This window comes from Vipera ursinii (genome assembly GCF_947247035.1).
Source record: "Vipera ursinii genome assembly, chromosome: 1".
In the NCBI taxonomy this organism is placed as follows: Eukaryota; Metazoa; Chordata; class Lepidosauria; order Squamata; family Viperidae; genus Vipera; species Vipera ursinii.
The window spans coordinates 179,538,668-179,566,251 of record NC_139512.1 but is presented as its reverse complement, the minus strand read 5'-3'; the positions used below and the strand labels follow the sequence as shown (position 1 = coordinate 179,566,251).

The window sequence follows — 27,584 nt, the reverse complement described above, 5'->3', positions numbered from 1 at the left end:
TTTCCTGCCTTAACAACAATTGTTTCACATTTATCAATGTCAAATTGCATCTTAATGTCTTTGCTAAACTCAGTGCTTTTCAGCAGGGAGCTCAATTCAGCTTTTGTTTTTCCAAACAGTTTTAAATCATCCATGTAGAGCAAATGGGAAATTTTCAACCCTTTTATAGCCAATTCATAGCCACAGTTTGTCTTGTTCAAAATGCTTGTTAGAAGCGCCATTAAAAGTACAAATAACAGAGGTGACAGTGAGTCACCTTGGTGGATTCCTCCTTTGATTTTAACTTCACCAAGTTCTTCTCCATAGGCCATCAACTTATGTACATCAACTTCATGGAAGTCTTCAGGAATTTCTGGATGTTGCTGCTAATTCCAAAAATGTCTAACCATTTTTCAATCCAGTTGTGTGGAACAGAATCAAGTGCTTTCTTATAATCAATTGGGGCCATGAACAAATTTGTTCATCTTTTCTTTGAATACTTCAAAACCAATTTATCAAACATCAGTTGGTCTTTGGTTCCTTTTGAATTTTTGCAGCATCCTTTCTGTTCTACAGGCAGCAAATCCTTGTTTTCTAGATGCTCATAAATTTGGTTTGCAAAATTTCCTGTAAGTAATTTATATGTTCTTGGCAGGCAAGTGATTGGCCTGTAATTTTTTGGTTTGTTTCCCTTTTCTGCATCCAGTTGTTAGCCATTTCACTTTCTGCTATTTCCAGAACCTGATTCATCAGGTTTGCTAATCTTGCAAGCAAACTTGTTAGTGGTTTCAATCAGAATCCATGCAGCTCATCTAAACCAGGGGCCCTCCAGTTCTTGACCTTCATTGCTTGTTTTTGCATCATTTTTGTTGTTGTTGCACTATTGTTGCCAAAAAGTATCACCTTAAATCTGTTTATGGCCAGGACCTACATACCCTTGTTGTATACTCATAGATTAGGGATTATTACAGATGTTAATCATTTCTTTTTCATGTTATCCAAATTCAAACATGGCTTGGTTGTCACATACAAAGATAGGGTTGCCTTGATTAATTGACAACTGTACTATAGTCTCTATTATTCAGCTAAGAAACAGATATTCAAACCATGAATGAAGTTAATTTAAAGAGATAGTGGAATAAGTCCCTGAAATGCATTATTACTGGATGTAAAAATTGTCAGTCTGAACTGGTCTCAGATAATCTATTATTTTTAAACTGTGTAACTTTAGATAGAATGTGCTGAAAATGATAAAACAGCTCTGATTTTTTTTTGTTCAGGTCTACTACTTCATACAATTGTGTCTGTATGAACAGATATGCTAATTATAACTTTTTGGTTTATTATTATTCCATTCAGTGATGAGAAATACTTTATATGATTTCATGTCAAAGTTACGCAGAAAGATGAGCCTGAGGTTTGGCAAGTCTAGTGAACACAAGTCTTGAGAAATTAGTATAGCAGTACATATAGTTGATCTCCTAATTCCCCTGTGGACTTCAGTGTGAGATGAACAACTAGTTTTATTACAATATTTTAAGCATAAACAATTAATATTACAAAATTCCAAATGCAGGAATTTGCATTTATGCATTTGTTACAGTAAATGCTATTATTTCTCCCTCCCTGCATTTACTTGGCTTTCTTGGCTGCAGTGTGTGGTAATGCTAAGCAATTATTTATGCATTTAAGAGTGTTGTGGAGAAAGAGTGTTGTGCATAATGTGTCTAAATATCCATGCACATATCTATGCATGTAACAGAAATTCTAATTTGATAAGCCTCAGTTAACAGATGTTACCTTGGGCAAAGGATATGTGCACAATTTTCACACCTTACAATATAGTTACTTTTCAGCCACTTGCTCTAAAATATCTAGAACGTACTGTGGGAGTTTAATGGGTGAATATTCAAATCTATAACTCTTTATTACAGAGCTACAAAAGACAAAATTTGAATTCTAGTGAGAATGTCTTACAGTCTTGACCGGAGAAATAACTACAACTCAATCATCATTTTCATAACTTCAGGGCTACAGTAATGATCTGCCACTGCATCTTGTTCCAGAATTCTAGGTATAATTGGAACCTGAAATGACTAATAAATATTAATATGCTCATGCCATGCTACCCATGTTGAGAATGACTGTGTAGTGCAAATCAGGCCCCAGGAGAGTTACTTACCCTTTCAATAAGTTATCTGAAACGGGGGTGATTCCAGGATGCACGCAGCCTAAAACTCTCTCAGGGTTGGCTGGGGAAAAGAAATAGACAAAAGTTGAGGTCCCTTTTGATTAAAAACTGTGGACAGTATATAGCAGGGGTCCTCAACGTTGACAACTTTAAGACTTGTGGACTTCAACTCCCAGAATTCAGCTGGATGAGGAGTTCAAGTTCACAAGTTTTTAAAGTTTCCAAGGCTGAGGACCCCTGCTATATAGAACCATACATACATGCATACACATACACACATAGCTACATTTGATTTCTCAGAGGATTTATTAAATGGGACAAGAATTTGTATGTGCTTTTCATCTACTTTTTCATTTGATAAAGAATGTCAAGTTTCCCCTTTGATACTTAACATACATTTAAAACTTTCAAAATGTGTTTTAGATAGGATAATAATATCCATAGTTCTTCTTGAAATGTATTCAAACATAAATTAGATAGCAAATATAATAAAATAAATATTTTGTTATCTATTCCTGAATTTCATACTTTGATTCCAACCTTGATGCATTAGATTTGTACATAGGGGTGAGTTAGTAATTGGTCTAAATTAAAATTTATACCAAAGAACAAAGATTTATCAATACATTATATTTTTATATATGCATTGTATAAGTGTGTGCGTGTGTGTGTATATACAATTTATATACATACACTTTATATATATATATACACTTTTAATTAAATTAAACTCATTAAAACTAATAAAAACTAATATAAAAGAAGTTAATTTATTCATATCAGCCAGATCTATCAATTCACCAACCATCCATCCATGATGGGTGGTGTTGAATCTTTCCATTATTATTATTTTTTGCATATAATAATCTCACCGCAGTTATCATATACTAAAATAGTCTTCCATGCCTTTTTTTCTATTTGTCAATTAGCCCTAAAAGGAAATATTCTGACATCAACTGAATATTCACATTTAAAATTAACCACTGCAGTCATCTTTTTGCCAAATTCTTCAAACATTTTCTGCAATAAATCTGGTGAAATCCTCAAACCGTACCCTTAAGTTGTTCTAATGAGTTCTAATGAGCCCCCCCCTCTTTCTCCTAATTTAGCAGCTTTTCTTGTGATTGCCATTATTAAACTGAAAGTATGTGGATTACTTTGAAAGTAAAAGGCAAGGTACTCCTTTTTTCTGTTTTCCTATCTCTATTTTTAGAACTTTAGTCCCAATTAGCTCTCTGTAGTTACAATTCTCACAGTTTAGTTCATATTATCTTCTTGTTTTGTAAAATCCACCAATTATCTCCTGTCCTTAATAATAAGCAATCAACATTCCCAAGAAGGTCCAATCTGTTAGTCTAATTACTATTGCTATTTTCAAAGGGATTTTCATCAGAAAAAAATGTCTATTCTTTAAAAAAAAAACACTGCTCCCTTTATCCCCTTTATTTCTTGGATCTTTCTCATTAAGCATTTTGCTTTTAAATTAAAATCCTTTAAAATAGCCATTTTTTTCTTCCCTTTCTTAATTTCAGAAAGAAGACATTCACCAAGAAACTTTGATCTTCATTGCCATATGGAATATCTTTCTTAGGTCATAAAGTAATTAAGAAAGTCAGGCTTTTGTTGGTCAAATGTCCATAAAAACAAAATTAAAAAAAATAAAAATAACAAAATAACAAAATATAACAAAAAAAATAAGACTGCGCAGCAATTAAGGGTCAACTGTAAATCTTCAACTTTCCACCGACCACAAGAAACTCAATTCCTGTGGTTTCCTCGGGAGGAGCAGCAACAATTCCAGGGTGCAAATGGGTAATTCCTAACAATCTATCCTTTCTCCGAAGAGATTTTTGTCACCTAGAACCTGGCTCCTGGACAGCAATTTTAGGACAGTGCTGATTGGCATTGGGACATCACCAGGAGGCCAGGCACCGGCAGCGTGTTCTAAATTGCCGAACAGAGCAGAGAGCCAGAGGCCTGCTCTTATCATGTCAGCCACCGGATGCTGGTTAGGTGGGGGGGGTGGAGCCAGGTGGAAAAAGCATGTAAGGCGCCAGGAGGGGATTGCTCCCAGCGCTAACTTGGTTTGCAGTTGTGTGATTAAATGCATGCCACACTGTTCCTTTTCTGAAGCCAGCCTTCTGTGAATTCTACAACTTGTTTTCTGTTCTGGAACCAGGGGTTGCTAAGGACTCTGACACTCCACAGATCATAAAAATATCATTTATTTATTTGTTTGTTTTTTTGTCATGTATTTATTCATTATGTTTGTGTGCTGCCCATCTCAATTAAAAGAGGTTAAAAGGGTTAAAAAGAAAATGAGAGGGGAAAATGCAATGTTAACAGATAATATCTGCTGCTTTGCTGCCATTGAATTGAGGTAGTATTTGACTATATTACAGGTAATGGTGATCTTGTGATCAGTTAAAAAGTAGGAGAGGTACTTACTAATGGTTGTATCTTCCTGGGAGATTGTTCACGAGAGGCCAAATTAATACATCACACAAAGTGAAATATAAACTACAGTGCAATAGGAGTGGCATGGGAGCCATGGGGAAAAAATCATTGACAGGAGGGAATCTTTAGATATTTACCAACTATGACCGCTAGAGGGAATCCACCAAATCTAGCCTGAACAAATGCTCTGTAATGTCTTTGGTTTGTTAAGGATTGGCAATGATCAGTTGGATTGGTAGTAAAACAAATTCTCCAAGATTTAGCTTGCTTTGTTGCTAAATTAATATTTTGCTAAACTTTACCCTTACAACAGTAGTATTTTCAATTTCAGAGACATCTAAATTACTAGAATTACCAAATCCTGAGACTAAAAAAATCCCACAATTATTTTTAATAAATACTTTTTGATAAATTACAGGTAGTCCTTGATTTACAACCCATTTGCTTAGTGACTGTCCAATTACAACAGCACTGAAAAATGTGACTTATGACCGTTTTTCACACTGTTGCAGCATCCCTGTGGTCACGTGATCAAAATTCAGACACTTGTCAACTGGTTCATACTTATGGCTGTTGCAGCATCCCAGGGTCCTATGATCCCCTTTCATGACCTTCTGACAAGCAAAATCTCTGGGGAAGCCAGTTTCACTTAACAACCGTGTTACTAACATAACAACTGCAGCAAGGGGCAAAACTAATTTAACAACTATCTCACTTAGTAACAGAACTTTTGGGCTCAGTTGGCGTCCTAAATTGAGGACAACCTGTAATTCAGCATGCAATATGTTAAGAGACAGAATGGAACGGGGAATTGGAGAGCTCTATTTTGTCTAAACAATAGGTATCTCAATTTGTATTAAAAAATTACAGTAGATCTTAGACTATGAATTATTTTTCAAATCAACAAAAATCAGATTTATTGGACTAGAGAAGAGCCTAATGCTGGGAAAGATTGAGGGCAAGAGAAGAAGGGGACGACAGAGAATGAGGTGGCTGGTTCCACCTTGTGTAAATATTCCTCCAAGGTATTACAGGTTATACTTTGCAACCATATAATTTATGTTTATCTTTTAAAGATAAGATCTCATTTGCTTCAACATGTGTCAGTAGGCATGAGCTTAAATGGACTCCAGAAGATGGTAGAGGACAGGAAGGTCTGGAGGAACTTTGTCCATGGGGTCACAATGGGTCAGACACGACTTCGCAATTAACAACAACAAAAGAATAATGACTTTGTTGTCACTTTAAATATATACTAATTGGCATACATCAAAATGAAATTTTGTTGTATACAGGTCTTAAAGGGTCACTACCTCCAATATACACTACATAAATATGACAAAAAGAATTTTGCACAAAAGCAATTCATTGTGTTGTTGGAGATGCAATGAGAATACTTCATTCAAACATATGTTTGAAAATGTGCTAAAGTCATTATACAGGAAGGAAGAAGACATCGTTACCTGTATTAACTTGTCTTCGAGGTGAAATTTTAATATGTTTGAATGTCCATAATCTTTTGCATTATGTAAATACAATAATGAAACTGAGGGCTGGACTACTCCGCTGGAGGGCCGTCACCCACTCCGCTGCTTCTCCCTCAAGGTACCCCATGATGGTATTCACGTAGGCTTCAATTACAATTGACTACTGCACATCATCAGCTGACTTTGCTCTGCCAGTCCTTCCCATTCCCAAGCCCTTCTCTCTCTCTCCATCCGTAGGCTTGGGCAAACTTGGGTCTCACGTAGGCCAGTGGGAACTCGGCTTCGGCTACCTTCAATGCACCTTCTTGCCACCTTTCCACTCCTGGAGGGTGAATGACTCCCTTTGACCTAGTCCATTCCATCATCGCTGGTGATGCCAACTTCTCTGCTTTCATTTTTGGACAAATAACATCTGGATGGGCACTGGAGTCTCCGGGGTCCTGACTGGGACTCCATTTGTTGCCCTGCCTTGGCTTTGGGTGATTCTGCTGCATTTCAGGCATCTTCCCCTGAGTCTTCACCACCCTCTGGAGTTAGCTGGGTGGGGTGCAGGAGCTCAGGACTCCTCAATTGATTTTAGGTTTAAAAGAGAGCTGAGGTTCAAAAGCGTAGCTGAGGCAATCCAATCTCTAATGCAAAACTTTATTGAGCAAATCATTTCAGCATAAATGAAGGGAAAATCAGCTCTGGTTAATTGGCACCTAAATTGCTATATTGAAAACATGGAAACCTCCCTCCCCTTATTAGTGCAGGTCACATTATCCAATTATAAGTCAGACTATTATTATGAGAGAATATCTTCAGTTCTCAGTAAACAAATCTAGAGAGTTCTTGGTTCTCATGGAGTAGCTTTTCATTATCAGAGATTTGCATTCCATTCTCCCCACACCTCCCCACAAGCTTGTAGGCAAGCTAAGAAGCAATGATGGCTGAGACAGCATAGGCATTCTTCAGGGCTTGACAGAGTCCTTCATGAAGGATGCATATACTATTATTGTGGAAGCCTAACCATTCTCAGTGGCAACATTTGTCTAACCTGTTGCTGACTCTCAGGATTATGTTTTTCCTTCATGACCCATAAATGGAAAGTCTAGTGAAAAAAACTACAAATAGTTCTCCCCTTTGACCACAATTGAGCCCAAAATTTCCATTGCTAAGTGATACTTTGTTAAGTTAGTTTTGCCTCATTTTATTATTATTATTCATTTTATTATTATTAATTTTATTTGTATACCGCCCTTCTCCCGAAGGACTCAGGGCGGTGAACAGGGCAATACATGTTAAAAAGACAGAATACAAAAATCAAAATAGATTAAACAAAGTGCCCAGAACTCTTAAATAGATTAAAACACATTTAAAAGTAATAAAAACCCAACCCCATCCCATCAGGCCAGGCCAGCTTGTTCAAAGAGAGCCGTCTTTAAATCGCGCCGGAAGGAGCGAAGGTCAGGCGCCATCCAGAGCTCAACCAGAAGATGGTTCCATAAATCCGGCGTGCCCACAGAGAACGCCCTCCCCCTGGGGGCCACCAGTCAGCATTCTTTGACCAGTGGCACCCTGAAGAGACCCTCTCTGTGGGAGCGTATTGGGCAGAGGGAAGTTGATGCCGGCCGCAGGTGCTCCCCAAGGTATTCCGGACCCATGCCATGTAGGGCTTTGTAGGTCAATACCAGCACCTTTTACAACCTTTCTTGCCACAATTGTTAAGTGAATCATTGCAGTTGTTAAGTTAGTATTAAGTGATTCAATCTTCAATCTTCCCCGTTGACTTTGCTGGTCAGAAGGTCACAGAAAGTGATTACATAACCTCAGGACTCTGCAACCGTCTTTAATATGAGCCACTTGCCAAGTGTCCAAATTTTGATCACATGACCATCAAGGTGCTGCAATGGTTATAAATGTGAAAGACAATAAGTAACTTTTTTCAGTGCTACTGTAACTTTGAATGGTCACTAAATGATTGGTTGTAAATTAAGGACTTAGTGTACTCATGCTGCCAGCTTACTGATAACTTCAATGGAGACACCCAAGAGCCTGCAAAGATTAATTTCCTGAGGAATTCATTTCCCTGCCTCCAACTGTCAGCAGTGCATTTGTTTGGGTCTCTATATGCAGTTAGGACTCAAAGCTCAGCCCAGCTGAGTTTTGACTGCATAGGAGATCTTTTGCCAAAATAGCAACTTCTCCTAAGATTTGCCCCAAATATTTTGATCTGTGAACATGAAGGAAAGTTTGCCTCTATTTGAGTTGGTGCCTCTGTATAATAGGAAGGTATGCTTTTGGCTTAACCCTCTAATTCTCATATCCTGCTCAGACTGTTTCCTTTAAAAAAAAATGAAACATTCTTCCCTTCTCAAAGATTTCCTCTATGTAAGCTCCTTAAAGAAGAGGCCTGTTCTTTCATACTTCCTAAATGGGGAGTGGGGGAGAAGTAAGAATCAGTGCTGGTTATAAGCAAAAATATATTGAGCAATTATGTTTGGTCTTTCCGTAAAAGAGCGCATTAAACGAACTGGTACTAAATCCAGGAGACTCAATAATTAAAGAATTCTTGTCACTTGTGTAAAAGATATGTTTGTCTTGTTCCATGTCTGCTTATAAATACAGGAATATTAAATAAGCAAAACTATACAGCATCTTTTAATCAGCTATTTTTTTCCAGAATATATATTGTGGATGACTTGGGACAATATTGCAGCAGACCCAGAGAAACTGTCCTCTAGCCCCAACTGACTTCTGCCCAACTAACAAGGCTTTGCCTTTCTGTCTTCCTCTCTGCTGCCTTCCAACTCAGTTCTGGAGAGAGTCCCAAAGTCCTGGAGCAGATATAACGAATGCAGACAGGGGTGCAAGTAGGTGAGAGGAATTTGCTCCAACGCAGGTGGACAAATACAGATGCACACAGTATGCCTTCATCTGATCAATGAAGATTCATCTGAATGAATCCAAGAACATTTTTTTTAAAAAATAACATTATTATTTTTTCATACAATTATCTTTTCTCTTACATATTTATTTATTTTTATTTTATTTTAATTCCATTTATATCCCGCCCTTCTCCGAAGACTCAGGGCGGCTTACAAGCTTAGCAGTAGCCTTCATTCTATGTATATGCCTGCTTATTAGGGCTTTCACACACACCCAAGCGGCATTATTACAAAGTCAGCTTATTGCCCCCAACAATCTGGGTCCTCATTTTACCTACCTCGGAAGGATGGAAGGCTGAGTCAACCTTGAGCCTGGTGGGACTCGAACCTGCACTAATTGCAGGCAGCTGGTGTTACTTAAGGAGGCATTATTGTCATACTAATATTGTCATACTAATGCTAGGACATAAATTCTGTCTTGTTCTCTTTGCAGGCTAATAGATCCTAAGGCAGACCAGCACCTCAGAGGGATTGCTTGCTACTTAACTACACACTTCATTCACTCTCTTTTAAGGAATGCAGGAAGGTACACTTAAATATTATTGATCAGGTGTAGCACCATTTAAAATATCTAGTCTTTTTTTTTTCTTTTAATTTAAATCTATTAATTTATTACAGTGAAATTGATTAAATCTATTGATTGATTACTATTTTTCTTGACTGAAAGCAAAAGAAACAGCAATTAATATTCTCTGTGTTTAACAGAAAAGTTTGCATATTCTTTCAATAAAAGAAATATATTTAGTAACAAGGATAGAAAAAACAACAAATCCACCATCACCGACAGGGCAAGTTACCATATAACAACCGAGAGCAAATCCCACTTCCTTCTAGCACTGAAGATGTTACCTAGGTGGGTAACAAAATGTTTGCAAGCAAACAACTAAAATCAGAGCACCAAGGACTCCACAGTTCAACAGTGAACTACATACCGTATATTGTCCTCTATTGAATGCTCTTCTCTTTTTGCAAATGTTTCTGAGGCCCAATTCCTTAATCAATAAGAGAAAAAGTTCTTTTGATTTAATGTTCTAATATTTTCACTTTTTTGTTCTTTTTTTGTTTTGTGTTTTGTATCTGCTGAATAATATCTCAGATGGCACTAATTGGCCAAGAACTAGATCTTGGGGTCACAGTGGATTACTTAATTAAAATATAAATAAGTTTAATATAAGTTGAGAAAAAAGCAAAAAAATAATCCATGATAAGGATTATTAGGAAAAGGAAAGCAAAACTATAATTCCTTTTAACACATCTACATTGTGCCTGCATTTGAATTACAGTTAACAGTTCTAGTTCTAGCCTTGGTGGAGCAGTGGGCTAATGCCTCCTTAAGTAACACCAGCTGCCTGCAATTAGTGCAGGTTCGCATCCCACCAGGCTCAAGGTTGACTCAGCCTTCCATCCTTCCGAGGTAGGTAAAATGAGGACCCAGATTGTTGGGGGCAATTAAGCTGACTTTGTAATAATGCCGCTTGGGGTGTGTGTGAAAGCCCTAACAAGCAGGCATATACATAGAATGAAGGCTACTGCTAAGCTTGTAAGCCGCCCTGAGTCTTCGGAGAAGGGCGGGATATAAATGGAATTAAAATAAATTTTTAAAAATAAACAATTTCCTTATGTCAAGGCCAACTCTAATGACTTAACAGGCATAGCTACATAGTTCCTGGGCAACACTAAGGATACAATTTGCCACTGCCTTCTGGGATTTTTTTTTTCAAAATCTCAAGGTAGACTACAACCCACAGTTGTTTTGATGGTGTTCCCATACAAGTAGTAAAGTAGGTGTAATTCTACAGGGTTTTGGATATAACTAAAAGTCAGCCAGGTCTTATTTGTTATTCAGCCTTGGATGAATAGATTTTCTTTTCAAAATGAAGGAGAGACATTAAAAGTCTCCTCTAAATCTTGACGGTGACTAGCAGCTCCCACTGACTATTTCTGAGGGGAAAAATAAGTTTTCTGGACTCAGGAGTGAGCCACCAAATTAACCTCATAGGTAGTTTGACACAATGATTGCAAATTTCTAACAGGTAGAGCTTATCCTTTAATTATATATGATGTGTCATAAGAAGTGTTCATATATAATTAGAGTTATCCTGAGGAAGATTTAGCTGTATTTAGAGTTTTAAGTAAAGTACTGAGGTACTAATTAAATCTTCAGCAAATGTTATTATATTCTAATCCTGAGGTTCTGTTTTGTTTGTTTTATTCTTAGCAATATATGAATGAAGTAAATTGTGGGATTAAAATTATGAACACTATACAAATTAGTAAAACTTATTTGGACCTCTCCTGCAGCTCTTTATTCAAAAGATTTTAATTTATAAATCTGGAATAGTATATATTGTAAAGTTTGCTGACAGCCCATTTTATCAGGCACCATCCTAGGGTCTCCCTCACTGTAAGAGAAAAAAAATTCAGCCAAGGACATATGATGTCTGTCCATGGTACAGTACTAGACTTCTTTTTTCCCAATAGCAGAAGCTGTTTCTAAGGTCTATTACATTCCAAGGCTTAAATATTCTACTGGGATTTTTAAAAATAGGGCTAAGGGCAGCTATCTTGCTCTTGCTTATTTATTTATATGCTCAATAAAAAATAAAAGATGCTTTTGAGTAAAGCTAATAACATTTTATGAGGTTTTTATATAATAGAAAAAAAGTAGTTGCATCACAAGAAAGTCTTCTGTTCCTGAGACTTATATAAGGTTATCTAGTCAAAACAGGAGATAAAAGGACCATTTTATTTATTCTTGTTTTCATAGAAGCATCTTCAGAACTTCTGAAGCAAAGGTGGACAAATTCCAATCTTAAAAACTAGAAACAGTTCTGATGCTTTTCACTTAACTAATAGCTAGCTATGTTGTGTGTTTTTTTAAAAAATATATTTTAAAAATAAATATGAAGAACTAGTAACAATGAATGGAACATTTCACCCTACTATTACAATAGAGTTCATTTTAAATTGAAATATTAGCTTGAATTCTTTTCCTTAAACCTAGTAATATGAGTTACTTTTATCATAATATGGTGTATTGAATAAAAAGGTTATTCTTAATAAATTCTCCTCCTACCTCTCGGGCCACTCGCAGACGGTGTTGACAGGAGGGCAGAAGTCAACCCCTAGGCCCCTTAATTGTGGGGTGCCTCAGGGGTCGGTGCTCTCGCCCCTCCTGTTCAACATCTATATGAAGCCGCTGGGTGAGATCATCCGTGGTTTTGGGGTGAGGTATCATCAATATGCCGATGATACCCAGCTCTTTATCTCCACCCCAAACCAAGCCAGTGATGCCCTCGATGTGATGTCCCGTTGCCTGGAAGCGGTACGGATTTGGATGGGGAAGAACAGGCTCCAGCTCAACCCGGCCAAGACTGAGTGGCTTTACATACCGGCATCTCGACTTGTCCAAGAGGTTCCATCTTTGGTTATGGGAGGAGAGGTGTTGCCTCCCATTGATAGGGTGTGCAATTTAGGCGTCCTCCTGGACTCACGACTCAGTTTTGAAGTTCATATTGGAGTCGTGGCCAGGGGGGCATTTGCCCAGGTTCGCCTGGTGCACCAGTTGCGCCCCTATCTGGACCGAGATGCCCTGCGTACGGTCACTCATGCACTCGTTACCTCTCGGATAGATTACTGCAATGCTCTCTACATGGGGCTGCCCTTGAAGACCACCCGGAGGCTTCACCTGGTGCAGAATGCGGCCGCGCGGGTAGTGATGGGAGCATCCTGATACTCCCATATTACACCCCTCCTGTGTGAGCTGCATTGGCTACCAGTTGTCTTCCGGGCGAGATTTAAGGTGCTGGTACTTACCTTTAAAGCCCTACATGGCTTAGGCCCGGGATATTTGCAGGACCGTCTGCTACCGGGGACGACTTCCCATCGCCCAGTGCGCTCACACAGAGAGGGCCTCCTCAGGGTGTCGTCGGCCAGACAATGTCGGCTGGCGACCCCCAGGGGGAGGGCCTTCTCTGTGGGAGCGCCAGCCCTTTGGAACCAACTCCCCCTTGAGCTTCGGATGGCCCCGGACCTCCGGTCCTTTCGCCGCGACCTCAAAACTTTTTTCTTCCATCAGGCTGACCTGGATTGATGATGGGTTTTTAAATATGTTTTAATTTTTAACTGTGTAGTTAATTTATTTTGGGGCTGTTATTTAATTCTTTTTTAATTTTTGTATTGTTGTTTTTTATTGTTGTTAGCCGCCCTGAGTCCTTCGGGAGATAGGGTGGCATATAAGTCCCAAAAATAAATAAATAAATAAATAAGAACAGACAACCATTTGTTAATATATTTTAATATAACCAAAGAGAAATATTACTGGACCCAAACATAACTCAGTCAATAAAATATTTAAACAGATATTTGGGGACATGACTAGAAAATATTAAATAGTTTACATTTATCTGATTACATCTTCAATATTTATCATTTAACCCAGTGCATATTTGATTAATCCAATTGAATGGATTATATCTGTTTTAGTAGTACTCCTATTTTTTTAATTTGGTATAAGTATGCATAATAATACACTCAATTTATATTTTATATCAAGCTGTTAGTACAATTTACCTTTGTATTGATAGCGTTTTTATCTGAAATGCTACCTATTCAGGAAGTTAAAACATATTAATGACTGCTGCAGTTAACACTTGACAAGAAAAATAAAAACACTTTGTCTTCTTTTATTACTCATTTTTTTCTATATGACATTATTTAAACTATGAAGTTTCAAAACTTCTAAACAAAACTGCGAGATGCATCAATGAAAAAATAAGATCAACATTCAATGACAGAACCAAAATAAAAAGAACAAAATCTCTGATTTTCTTCTGGAAGGGAAAATGGAATACATACAACAATCAAATAGTTAGGTAACTTTTCTGTTTTATTCTCACTAACCTGGTCAAGATTATTTTTATTTTCTTGTGTTCATTTCATAGAGAGACTCAAATACTGATAGATTTTCAAGTTAGTTTATATGCAATATATGCGTGTGTCTCAACTGTTTGTTAATTTTTCATGTTATTCTTTTTGAAGTGATTTGTCTCTTAGTAAGAAATACCCCACCCTCACCCAATAGGAAGACCCCTTGAATAATCCATCCCAAAGAAAGAGTAGAAAAGAAAATATCCACAAGGGCCAAATAGAACCTTTCCTATACTGAACTTCCCCGTGTTGCCAAAATAAATTTGTCAACTTCAGCTGAAAATTTCCAACTGCTCATAATAAATATACTGTACATGACGGGGTTGTTGTATATGTGTGTGCAAAGGTCATGAGATACTGTATTTCCTATTAAAATTCCATTAATAATTTTACACAAGGCTATTTAATTGTTTTTATGGACTGTTCAGTATATGTGCTAACTTTACATCATTTTTAATCACATAGAGCCTCAATGCAAATATTCTTAATAACCTTTTTATCAAGCAGATTATTATTAATAGAATATTCGTCAAATTTATTATGTGAAAAAGTATTTTTTTCAATGTTTCTGCCCTCTTCTACCCACCGACTATTAATCAGATTTCCGTTCATTGTTTAAATACAGATATCATTCTTAGCAAAGTATTCTCATAGTAGCCAGATTTTTTTCTTTTGTCTGTCAGATTAGGAAACTCATCAGATGGCTTCGCTGAGAAAATGGAATGCAGCTGAGAAATTGCTTTCTATTTTTATTATTCATGTATGTTAAATTTTTTACCCTCCTGGAGGATGAACATTTAATACAATGGGAGGACTGAGTAGTTCCAACAACCCCATCAAATTGATGGCAATGTGAACTCTTGCAGATCATCTTTTCTAGTAAGATTAATAGGAGAAGGGCTGGTTACTAACAGTTTGATATAATTTAACTCCCACTTTTTAGCACTGTATATTCTGTAATTTCTGTAATGAGCGGTTTATTTTTTTTACTAATTCTTGTAAAAGCTTATTTGTTTACCTTTTAGCTGTAAAAATGAAGTATTTAACTTTATTATCTGGCAGCTTATGGGATACAATACTTCTGTATGGAAGGAAGAAATGATTTTCTTTTAACCAAGTTTTATGAATCTTACTTCCCATAAAATTAACTGAAAGACTGATAATTTACAGCATAATATTTTAGCAGTATTCTAACAATTTAGTATTTTAGTTCAGCATTTCAATTTTTAATTAAATGTATTTTAGTAGTAGTTTGAGACGTACATTTCATTCTTACTTTTTTCATAACTTTATAACATTTATAGTCAAATCATGTTTAGCCTCTTTCATTTGCACATTTATTCATTTATTGATCTCTGGTAATCTCTGTTTCTATAACTTTTGAAATGAAATCATAGCAAATGCCAGTCAGTAATCAGAATAAAATATTTCACTTGATAAGATAGTTTCAAGAAGACATTAGCATCTCCTTGGCAGAGCCATGAGTTACTATCAAAGGTAGATCAAGATGGCAAGCATTTGTTTACAATTGTTCAGTCACCAGAAGTCAAATACATCTAGTTAAAAAATATCCATTTTCTGAGCTTACAAATATTTAACATATCAATGCTCCAATTTCTGTATCAGAGAAAGACCAGAAGTGTTTAACACCTACATGAAACTGAAACTGTTAAGTGGAGTCATCCATCTGTTTAGGGTTCAGTACACTGATTATAGCCTGCTCTACATCTCATCTTTAATAGGGATGGAGAGGTGAAACTATCAAGATACTACATGTCTGGAAATTGTTTGGGTCTAGATCATGGTTGTCCAACCTTTTGGCTTGCCTTTATTAGGCTGAGTCAAGAGAATAGTTAATGTATATAAATAACTAATCTCTTTTATTTTCTATATTTTTTATTTTTTTTATTTTTATTTTAATTTTTTTTAATCCCATTTATATCCCGCCCTTCTCCGAAGACTCAGGGCGGCTTACAATTTAAAGCACAAATCAATGTGCTTAGCAATAGCCTTCATTCTATGTATATGCCTGCTTATTAGGGCTTTCGGGGGGCCCCAAGCAGCATTATTACAAAGTCAGCTTATTATCTTGCAGGGGCAGGATTGCATGCAACCAGCAGGCTGTAGGTTGGACATGCCTGGTCTAGATAGACTATGCCAGAATATGCCTTTTTCACTCATGTATACATCACCTATTTTGAATATGTAATGTATGGGTCTATTATTTGAGATGTCATCACTGGAACCCTCCATTTTGGAAAACTATCCATCAATTTCCGATTTCTCTTTTTGGAGGTTATGGAAAAGGCAGTCAGTTGGCAGTTGCACAGAATTTTACATGAAACTGAGTATCTAGACCCATTTCAGTCAGGGTTAGTATGGAGATACCATTGTTCATCTTGTTGATGAGTTTAGGTGGAACTGAGATGGGGGTAATGCAACTGTCTTGTGTTTCTTGATATCTCAATGGCTTTCAATATTGTCCACCAGTGTATCTTTCTAGACTGGCTATGGAAGTTGAGAATGAGAGACACTATGGAAGTTGAGATGAGAGACATCTTCTTCCTCAACAGTCTATCATAAGCATTGTTAATGGAAGAGGAGAAATAGCACCCATAGTCCCTCAGTTGTGAAATGTCTCAGGGTTTGACACTCTCTCCCCTCCTATTTATAGGGTGAAATCATCTGTACAATCATTCTGTTGATAATTTAAATTGATTGATTTATTGATAACTTTATTGTTTTTGTAACTAATTCAATGAGGCAAACACACACAACAGTCCTTCCTCCTTCTATTTTTCCCACAACAATCCCGTGAGTTGAGTTGGGCTGAGAGTTACCATCTCAGCACTGAGGTTTGCAGATGAAGCTGATGAAGTACTGACTTAGTGTACAGATGGGGAGAAATAGACTTTGGTTCAGTTCTGATAAGCCTGAGTAGCTACAGCTATTTGCACCCCTTAGTTTAGAGAGGTTTCCATTGTTGGTTTTGATGAGTTGTACTTTCCCAGTTGAGTCTGGTGTGCAATCTGGGGATTTCTCCTTTTTAGCTCCTACTCAAAGAGTAGGCAGCAACTGTAATCAAGCAGATCTTTGGGACAGATTCATCTTGTGCAACATTAGGCTCCTTTGTTACCTGGAAAGCCCTTCAAATGGTCATTTATATACCCTGGTCACCTCGCAGCTGCTTAAATTACATTAAATTGGATAAATTAGTGTAAGAAGCAGAATACAGATACATTAAATAATATATAGTTTTATTTAAAACTATGTACTATTCATTACTTTATATGAATCCTAAAGTGAAATATTCTTTAAAAATAATCTCCTAAATCCTCTTCTAGGTTAATGAAATGTAAAGTATTGTGTAAAACAAAATACAAAACAATTGATTTAACTCTAGCTGTAATATTTCTATATCTCTATCTGTGCAGATACTCAGATAAGCATCCTAAATTTAGGGATGGATAACAACTTTTCTTGATCTCCTTCCCCTTTTGTACATTGCAACACTAGTGTCTACTATTAGATCTGCTAGTGAACGTCTTCAAGCTACAATAAAATGGTACATTTTCATGATTTACTCATGTGAGTTTTTTCCTAGTTTGGGAATGTAAGACTGACTATATCAAAGTATCCATATTCCCTTTTCATACATGTATCTACCATTTATTTTGAACATATGATGAAAGAATGTATTGCTTGGAAGATCATCTAGACAATTTGGATTCCCTATAATAGTTTAGATTACACAGCATTCATCTTAGATAATCACAAAACAGAATACTGACCCTTAGGTGAATTCTTCAGCCAGGTGATATCTCACTTTTCTGTAGTCTAAAAAAAAAGACAGAATTCTTTATTAACCCTTGAACTTGAAATTATTTTATAGTTTAATCAAACCAACAGCCCAATGTTATATTCTTACTACACATGGTTAGTTTGACTTTCTAAATGAGTACTTTAAAAGGTATTTAGTCACTGGCAAATTGTAGAAAGTTTGGTTTCCATCTTGGAACCATCATTAAATTAGATTTACCCACAGGTAAATTCATCCTAAATCAATTACAAATCATGAAAGTTACAAAACATAAAAGTTATTTAAAAGAGAGGTGGGGCAGGAAGAAGAGAAACAACCATCCCCCATGACCTGACACAGAAATGCACTGGCAATGCTGGTCTAACTGGTCAACTGGTCAACTAGTTATATCATCATATAACTAGTTGAATTTTATACCAATTAAAATTTCCAGGCATTCTTTAAAGACAGACCTGTGTAAAACACAATACTTTAGTTTAATATAGATTTAACTGGATTATGAGTAATTAAGGAAAGATATCAACTCTCTAAGTATGACCATAGCTTATCAAATAAGCTCATCATTCACAGTGCTTAATTTACTGTATCATCTCCTTCATGTTTTAGATAAAGTCCAAAAGTATCCCAAGCAAGTACCCCCGCTACAACAATGGTTCAAAACCATCCAGATCTCTTCATTCAGATCCCCTAAAGTATCAGTTGTATCCACTGATCTAATTTTTTTTTCATTTTACTTTCCATTTCCATTACAAAAACCACCAGCAATTTAAGATTTCCATAAGTCTCCTTGGTCTTAAGATGAAATGAGAAGTAAGAATTTAGTGTCATTCACATATTTGTACAATATAGTCAAATGTTTAGATTATTGCACCCAGGAATTTCATGATGGTATTAAATATCACGGATATAATTATCTTGTCCCACATCATCATTTTCTGATACACAAGCTCTAAGAACACACAAAATGACCATAATACAGTATTCCTCATATTCATCATGTGATATGATTCAGAAAAATATCAAGGTTACAAGATTATTTTTTTTATTCCATTTATATCCCGCCCTTCTCCGAAGACTCAGGGCGGCTTACAAGCTTAGCAGTAGCCTTCATTCTATGTATATGCCTGCTTGTTAGGGCTTTCACACACACACCCCAAGCGGCATTATTACAAAGTCAGCTTAATTGCCCCCAACAATCTGGGTCCTCATTTTAATTATCCTGAAATCCTTAAAAATCTCACACATTTTGAACAATTGAACAAAGAGAATGTTCTATAAGCATTTGCAAAAGATTATGATTTAAACCAGTTTAAGTGTCTAGTTGTCTACTGTTGTACAGTTAGTTGTCTTAAGGGTCTACTGGAACCTATTATATTTCAAGAATTCCCTATAACACTGAATATCTAAATATACCATGCAACAAACAATGCAGAAATAAAAGTTAATGTTGTCTGAGAAACAGTCTTCTATTATACCTTAGAAAGATATAGTTCAAAACTCCCATTTAATTAAAAGAAATGTTGAATTAGCTCCAATGCCACATTAGGTACTGAAATGCTGCAAACCCTTACTATACAGGTATTCTCAATTGTAAAAATATTGTATAAAATCTTTTGCATTTCCTTAATGTATCACAGAGCTGGCCTTGCCCCCTTTTTTCCTATTCAGTAACTTAATTATCACTCAAACTGAGATATTCATAATACTGACTCAATTTGAAATTCACATCCAATACAAAACAGAGGCATGGCTTTCTATAATAAATACAATCCATGCCAATACTTCTGACTCATAAAACCATCATAGCTTCTCTGAGTGAGTTGTCAGCTTTCAAAAACATTCCAGCCCACTGAATTCTTGAAAGACATACCCATCTTAAATACTTTCATTTATGGCTTATCAAAAGGAGTGTCCAGAGTGTGCTGCTAGAATGTTGTGCGACAAGAAAATCTGCTCTGGAGCATAGTACAAATATATACATATGAACAAACATTTGAGAATTTTACTAATGGCTATGTTTAATGGAAAATTAACATTCTGATATAGGTATACAAGACACAAGATAATAGCCTCTTTTGAGATTTCACAATGGCTCAGCCATTTTAATACTTTCTATTTTAGAAACTATTTTTTATTCTTTTTAAACTAATGCTCTTAAAACATTTTTAACATTATCCAAAGCCATGTAATAATACCCTTGTCTGAAAAGTCCACGGTACATCTAGTGGACAAACGCAGCCAATTACTGGCTTCTATAGAAGGAATGTTTAAAAACAGATGAAAATATCAAAGAAATATGAAAAGATTTGAGGATATAGCCAAAGTTCAAGAAAGACAAAATGAATAGGATTACTCTACTAAATGACTTCCCCAAGTGCTTGTCAGGCCAAGTAACATCCTTTCTTTGAGTATTATTTATCATATTTTGGTTTATATTTTGGTGGAGCAGTGGGCTAATGCCTCCTTAAGTAACACCAGCTGCCTGCAATTAGTGTAGGTTCGCATCCCACCAGGCTCAAGGTTGACTCAGCCTTCCATCCTTCCGAGGTAGGTAAAATGAGGACCCAGATTGTTGGGGGCAATTAAGCTGACTTTGTAATAATGCCGCTTGGGGGGGGGGGTGAAAGCCCTAATAAGCAGGCATATACATAGAATGAAGGCTACTGCTAAGCTTGTAAGCCGCCCTGAGTCTTCGGAGAAGGGCGGGATATAAATGGAATTAAAATAATAAAAAATAAATAAATAAATATTTCATTGTTTAGCTTTATTTTATTTTATTTTTAAATACAATGGAAAGCTGGAATGCTGTATCAGTTCTAGCATCCCTTTTGTTTATAAGAATGACTCTAAGCTTTATAGAGGCTCCTAGATATTATTACAGAATTAAATGATGAGTACCTGAACACCTCAATATCCTGCTTGGAAATACATAGGCAGGCAGGTGATTAGGTGAATACTCGGAAGGGCTAGGAGTAGCAGAGAGAATCTGATTACTTTTCCTCCTGGTAAGTATATTAGTAGTGGTGAACATCCACAGCATGTTCCCCCAAACTCTAAATGTACCCATCATCTGAAAAGCTTGCCTCAGTCTTACTTCGTTATGTAATAGAAAATTGAAGAACTAAGCATTCGAATGGTTTGTAAACAGTTTGGATGAGAGGGTACCTTCGCAAAATGGATCTCTCATTGCTTTCCTCAATGGGGGAGGATTCATGTTTTTGATAGACTTAATACATGTTCTATTTACAGAAGACTACCACATAAAAGAGTTCTTTAAGACAACAATCTAAAGTGGTTTTCTTTCAGTGGACAGTGTTAATAATCTAGGAGAAACAAACCCTCTGCAGAAAGTTACAACTTTATTGCTGACCATCACAGAATTCCCACAGTACTCTCATCCTCAAAAATCTAGCAACCACCAGAAAGTAGCAAAGAGAAACAAATGTCTGCTATTTAGCAGCTGTCAGATTTTTGAAGCCTAGATATGGTATTGTAGCCCTGCCAAAGGGGAAATTTCTCACGAAAAAGATGGAACACAATAATGTGAGATCAGTTGCTTTGTAAGACTTACAGAATATTTTAAAAAGCTTTATTAGGGGATCAACTATAACGTAGTTTATCATAGACTATCAAATTCACAACCAACCCAAAATAAAATTGTTCCAGGAAAAGTAGCAGAGCCAAAAAGACCATTAAAAATAACAGTTAAGTTCAAAGAATTTCTGAAGTGGGAAAAATGAAAATAAAAAATCACCAATCCAAATTCAATAATAACATTTAAGGAATGTTAAAGTACATTCCTGAAAATAGAAATGGTTATTAAAAAAACAATTAATGAACAGCCTATCAGAAGAAGCAAGAAACCAGTCACAAAGGCCCTGAAGAAGACCCTGCTGTAATGCACATAAACATGCAGGAACATGAACTAAAATAGCATGTTTCAAAGGTGACATATCATTGGACATATACTGTGGTATCCTGAATGGGCCATTAGATGGGAATCTTCTTCCTAAGTCAGCACTTGGAGAAGCCTAACTGAAGAGGGGGGAAAATGTGGGGAAGAGCAGGGAAAATGAAACAGTGAAGGCATGTGTTGCCATGGAAGAAACCCAGCATCTCAGCAAATGTTTCCAAATAAAAAGACTAAAACATAAATGTCACTTTAGGCATTTATAGTCTTCTAGTACCCTGAAGGCCTAATTACTAGCTCTAATGAGAAACATCAATTTAAATATGAAGAAGTTCAATTCCTCAATTGTTAAGAATTTTTAATGAAAAGAGAATAACATAAAAATAAAGGAGACTACAATTGTTGGCTTTCTCACAGTACCATTTATTCAGGATTACAGTGAAGCCTACAAAATATTTCCTTGCTCTATCTGTATGCATGCCAATTGATTTTTTTTTATTTTTAACCATCAATTTAAGCATAGCACTAAGGCTTGTTCGTGTTGGTTAAGCCTTCAGTTATAAGTTAAAATTAGTATCTAGAATAACAGTGAACTTTTATTGGGTAAGTACTAAGATATACAGTCTTTACTGCATTTACATTTACATAGAGGGAAGTAAACAGTGGGGTGCACCAAGATTCTGTTTTAGGCCCAGTATTCTTCAATATCTTCATAAACAATATAAATGAGGGAATAGAAGGAGAACTCATCACATTTGCAGATGATACCAAGCTGGCAGGAGAAGCCAACACCCCAGAATATAGGCTCAAGATCCAGATGGATCTTGACAGACTTGAACACTGGGTCCTATGTAATAAAATGAAAATCAATGTAGAGAAAAGTAAGTGGATAGGATAGGATAGGATAGGATAGGATAGGATAGGATAGGATAGGATAGGATAGGATAGGATAGGATAGGATAGGATAGGATAGGATAGGATAGGATAGGATAGAGCTGGAAGGGACCTTGGAGGTCTTCTAGTCCAGCCCCCTGCTCAAGAAGGAGAATCTATACCATCTCAGATAAGTGACTGTCCAGTCTCTTCTTAAAAACCTCCAGTGATGGAATGCTCACGATTTCTGAAGGCAAGCTGTTTCACTGGTTAACTGTCCTCACTGTTAGGAACTTTCTCCTTAATTCCAGGTTGCTTCTTACTTTGATCAGTTTCCAACCATTGTTTCTCGTGTTGCCCTCTGGCGCTTTGGAGAATAATTTGACCCCCTCTTCTTTGTGGCAGATTCTCAAATACTGGAATACTACTATCATGTCACCCCTATTTCTTCTTCTTTTACATTTGGGCAAGAAAAACCAAATGTACAGGTACAGATTAGGTGAAATCTGGCTTAATAGCAGTGACTATAGGAGGCATCTTGGAGTCCTAGTGGACAGTCAGCTTAAATATGAGCCAGCAATGTGCGGCAGCCACAAAAAAATCCAATGAAATACTAGGCTGCATTAACAGAGGAATAGAATCAAGATCACGAGAAGTGTTACTACCACTTGATCACCACAATATAAAAAATATGTTAAGACTCTGGAAAGGTGCAGAGAAGAACAAAGATGATTAAAGGCCTGAAGACTAAAACATATGAAGAACAGTTGCTGGAATTTGGTGTGGCTACTCAAGAGAAAAGAAGGACTAAGGGTGACATGATAACAGTGTTCCAATATTTGAGGGGCTGCCACAAAGAAGAGGAAGTCAACATGTTTTCCACAGCACCACAAGGCAAGGGCAAGAAACAATGGATGGAAACTAATCAAGGAGAGAAGCAACCTAGAATTAAGGAGAAACTTCCTAACATTGAGAACAATTAACCCATGGAATGGCTTGTCTTCAGACATTAGGGGTGCTGCATCACTGGAGGCTTAAGAAGAGATTGGATAGCCACTTGTCTGCAACAATATAGATCTCCTGCCTGAGTAGGGGGTTGGACTAGAATATTTCCAAGGTCCCTTCCAACACTGTTATTCTGAATTCTGTACACTTAGAAACAGTTTCTAGTGTACAGAGTTTTGCTCTACCAGAATGTGAAACAAATCATTAAAAATAATTACATAGATTAAATTGACAGTTCAGGCATTTAGGAGATCTCTAGATTGGTGCATAATCATCACCATTCCAGAAGATGATAAAGAGACAAGGAGGAAGAGGAAAAAATAAACATGTACTTTCCCCAAATTATTCTTTCAAATTTACTTATATACTGATGTTTATTTTACAAAGACAATGTGAGGTAAAGTAATGATGCAAACCTTATATAGAAATGGCTGCTTAGTCATGCTAGCAGGCTAGCTCTCTGCAAAGCCCTTTTAATGAATCACTACTACAGCTTTTTTCATTTCCAGATATAATATTATAAGAAGGAACAATCAGCAATAATTGAAGAATCACATGGCAACCACTTTCTTGTTCAGTTTTCTTTCTAATTATGATATGCCCTTCTGGCAAAAATTTTTAGCTGCACATTAATTTATGGAGTATAGGAAATTATGAAGAAGAAAAATTAACTATGTTCTAAATCTGTGTTTTAAAAGCCATGGACATTATTTTTATTTCAACAGCCACACTATATATTGTGGTTGTAATGAACTAAAATGTAAATGAGCTAAAAACAGGAATCTCACACATAAACACACAAATGAAGGATTCCAAAATTCAAAGGAGATAATTAATAGGACCAGTTCTTCAGATGTTATGACTCTTCCTTGTGTTTAATTATATAGATTCCTTCAAAGGATAACCAGATTAGTGAAGTGAAAGAAGTGTGTTAAGAATGTTTCCAGTATGCATCTTAGCAGACTTCTCAATTTGGAGCCAAGATTAAGGCTGTTATAGGAAAATCCATGATAAGGAAGTCCACAATATCTATCTCTACCAATGGAAGATAAACTTTGAAGCTGAACCTGGGAAATTTAAGTCTGATGGCTGGTTCAGGCTCTTCCAAACATATAAGAGAGAATGAATACCGTATATGACTAGCTTGACCGCAAGAAGCACTAATGATTTAACTTAACATATATACTGTCAATTATCCGCAAAGCATTTTTTCCCCAGTAGGCTTATTTCCAAAATATTTTGCATTTCCTTGGCCTCAACTCTTGAGTTACTCTATTTGATATGGCCTCTCAAAATTCTAATTAGGTCTACAGCAAGTGGCAACAGCTAGTCAACTCTGGCCAATCTCAAAAAAAACTAAACAAGGTCATACTAGTTTTATGTCTTTAATAAGAAATCACCAGGAAATGAAAAGGTTCAACAAGGAGAGACACAAAGAAGTTATCTGGAAACTAAAGCTCAGAATGAGCTAAAGCAGGCAAAAGATACCAAGAACAGCTTACATACTTCCTTTTTCTGGTGCTCAAACAAAGGTCTATCAATTATTTAATTAAGATAATACAATACCAACAAACAAAACCAGTGAAATCCTTGATCTCTTATTTTGCCTTCATCTTCTATAATATATTGATACATATTATCCAAAACACCATTGTTTAAGAACAACAGGATAAGGCACAGGACTAAAGTTTGAAAGAAACATATATCTTTACTTTGAGTAAGTTTAAATCACCAGGCCAAAAGTAGATTTATGTTGTTTTCCTGCCTTTTTTATTGAAAGTGGTTCTCTTCTTGTGCTTAGCTAAACAGTTTCTTGGAAGATTCTGGAAGTGAGCATCAGCCCACAGAATGACACAGGGATTGAATACAGATAATCCTCATTTAGAGACCACAATTGGGACCAGTTGCTCTGTTATTCAGCAAAGTGGATGCTAACTGAGAAATCACATGATTATGACTGTGTTTTTCTTTTTCCTACTCCCCCTGCCCCCAACTTTTGGAATGCTCACTCTAACTGGGCACTGGGATAATTCGCAGGAAGGGAATTAATGTTTCTATTCACAGTCATTTGAGAGAAAGGCATTACAATGGGGAACACACAATTTGGAGGCACTGGCATCCCTGACCACACTACATTAAAAGCCCTATGTATTCCACCATTGTGTTCCTGCTTACTCTTAGGTAATTCCTTCATCTCTAATCTCTCCCTCTCCTTGCAGAGTGAAGAGATTGGAGAGGAGAGGATTACAAGAGAGTAAGCAGGTACACAATGAAGAATACATTGGACTGTTTCCATAGTGTGCTCACACCTCCTAGCTCTAAGTGTAATCAGGATTGCTGGCACCACTGCATTCCTTTCTATGTATATCCTCATTGTGTGATGGCTTACTCTATTGTAATCCCTTCCTCTACCACAGGGGTGTTAAACTGCCAACCCACGGGCCAGATGCGTCATGCCAAAACCACACCCACCCCATTGCCGGCAGTGGAAAAAAAGTCATGACATGTCGCAACATGTCATGTGAAGCTGCGAATTTGATAGCCCTGCTCTACCATCTCTCTGGTCTGCATTGGGGGAAGAATAACAACAGGTCAGGAACAGGACAATGTGTACTAATGCTGATCATATGATTGAGGATGCTGTGAAGGTTGTAAATGTGGACACAGGTTATAAAGTTATTTCTTCAGCACTGTTGTAACATTGAACGATCACTGAACAAGGCAGTCAGTATAATGTAATCTGTATAATGTAAGGTGAATTAAAAGAAGACAAATAGTAAAGAGAAAACACATCTTTTCTGCTCTGAATGTTAACTACAGGTAACAGAATAAATGAAAACAAAAAGGTATTGCCAAGTATAGCAGAAATATGTCATAAAAAGGAGTAAAAACCCAAATTAGAACTATCCATCTTCAATATTTTTAAGATTAGTCCACCATGATAAAGACCCTACTCTAAGTGAAATGATGTGGATGTCACTGAAGCCTTGTCTAGGCATTTGATATCTAAGCTGCAGAAATCCACTACTAAATAGCAACAACAAATTAAGGTTCCTTTGCTGGCATAGAACCATAAAGTTGGAAGGGACCTAAGAGGTCATCAAGTCTAACACCCCTCATATTGCAGGATTCATTGCACCACTGCAGATAGTAAACTATCCAGCCTCTTTTTGAAAATCTCCATAAAGGAGGAGAAACTATTCTGTGTGATAATTTATTCTACTGGCTGACAGCTCTTACTGCCAAAATGTTCTTCCTAATGTCTTCCTAATGTCTAATCTGTATCTACATTCTTGAGATTTCATGTTCTTAATTCTACTCTTACAGTCTGGAACAAGCCAGAGCAAGTTCAAACCCTGTACAATGGGACAGCCCTTCCGGTATTTGAAGATAGCTCTCATGTTCTCTCTCAACTTCTCTTCAGCAAGCTAAACATACCTAGGTTTTTAAGTCTTCCTCACAGGATTTGTTTCCAGACTTTTAATAACCTTGGTAGTCTTTTTCTGGCTTTCAACCACCATGATTTAATAATCATCTGGATTTCTGCAGCCAGATAAGGCAGCCTTATCTATTTGCTTTCTTGCCAGAACCAACCCCTGCTCAAGCAAGTGCTCAAGTATGAACACTTGTCAATACCACTTCTCCCCTTAGCAGTATCAACCTTCAGGAATTAAAGGAAAGTTAATATGAAGAGATCCTTTCAAATAGATCCAGAAACAAAGATGCAATACTTACATTGACAGAGTGATCTTATGAAGTACCCAATCCTGGAGATTTTCACTTAAATTGATTTTCTTTATAGTAGTCCTTATGACTCTACAACCTATATAAAGATCAATCTACACTGCAGGCATATCAAACTCGCAATGCCATGTGATGGTGCATGATGTATCACAACCTTTTCCCCATTGCCAGCAATGGGGTGGGCACGGTTTCAGTATGATGCATCCGGCCTGTTCTACAGCATTTACTAGAACAATACTTTCATCTTCATTTTCACAGTATT

At 36.6% G+C, this 27,584-nt stretch overlaps 1 long non-coding RNA gene across 1 annotated transcript in view; it reads right to left on the bottom strand.

Annotated features, from left to right (window-relative positions):
- Positions 1-2,179: 2,179 nt before the first annotated feature.
- LOC310635839 overlaps positions 2,180-27,584 on the bottom strand; it is a 65,592-nt gene continuing 40,187 nt past the window's right edge. The window contains exons 2-3 of the long non-coding RNA XR_014491540.1: positions 17,762-17,807; positions 2,180-2,231 (exon numbers count right to left, since the gene is read on the bottom strand). This is a non-coding gene — a long non-coding RNA (uncharacterized lncRNA). The remainder of the gene's footprint in view (positions 2,232-17,761; positions 17,808-27,584) is intronic.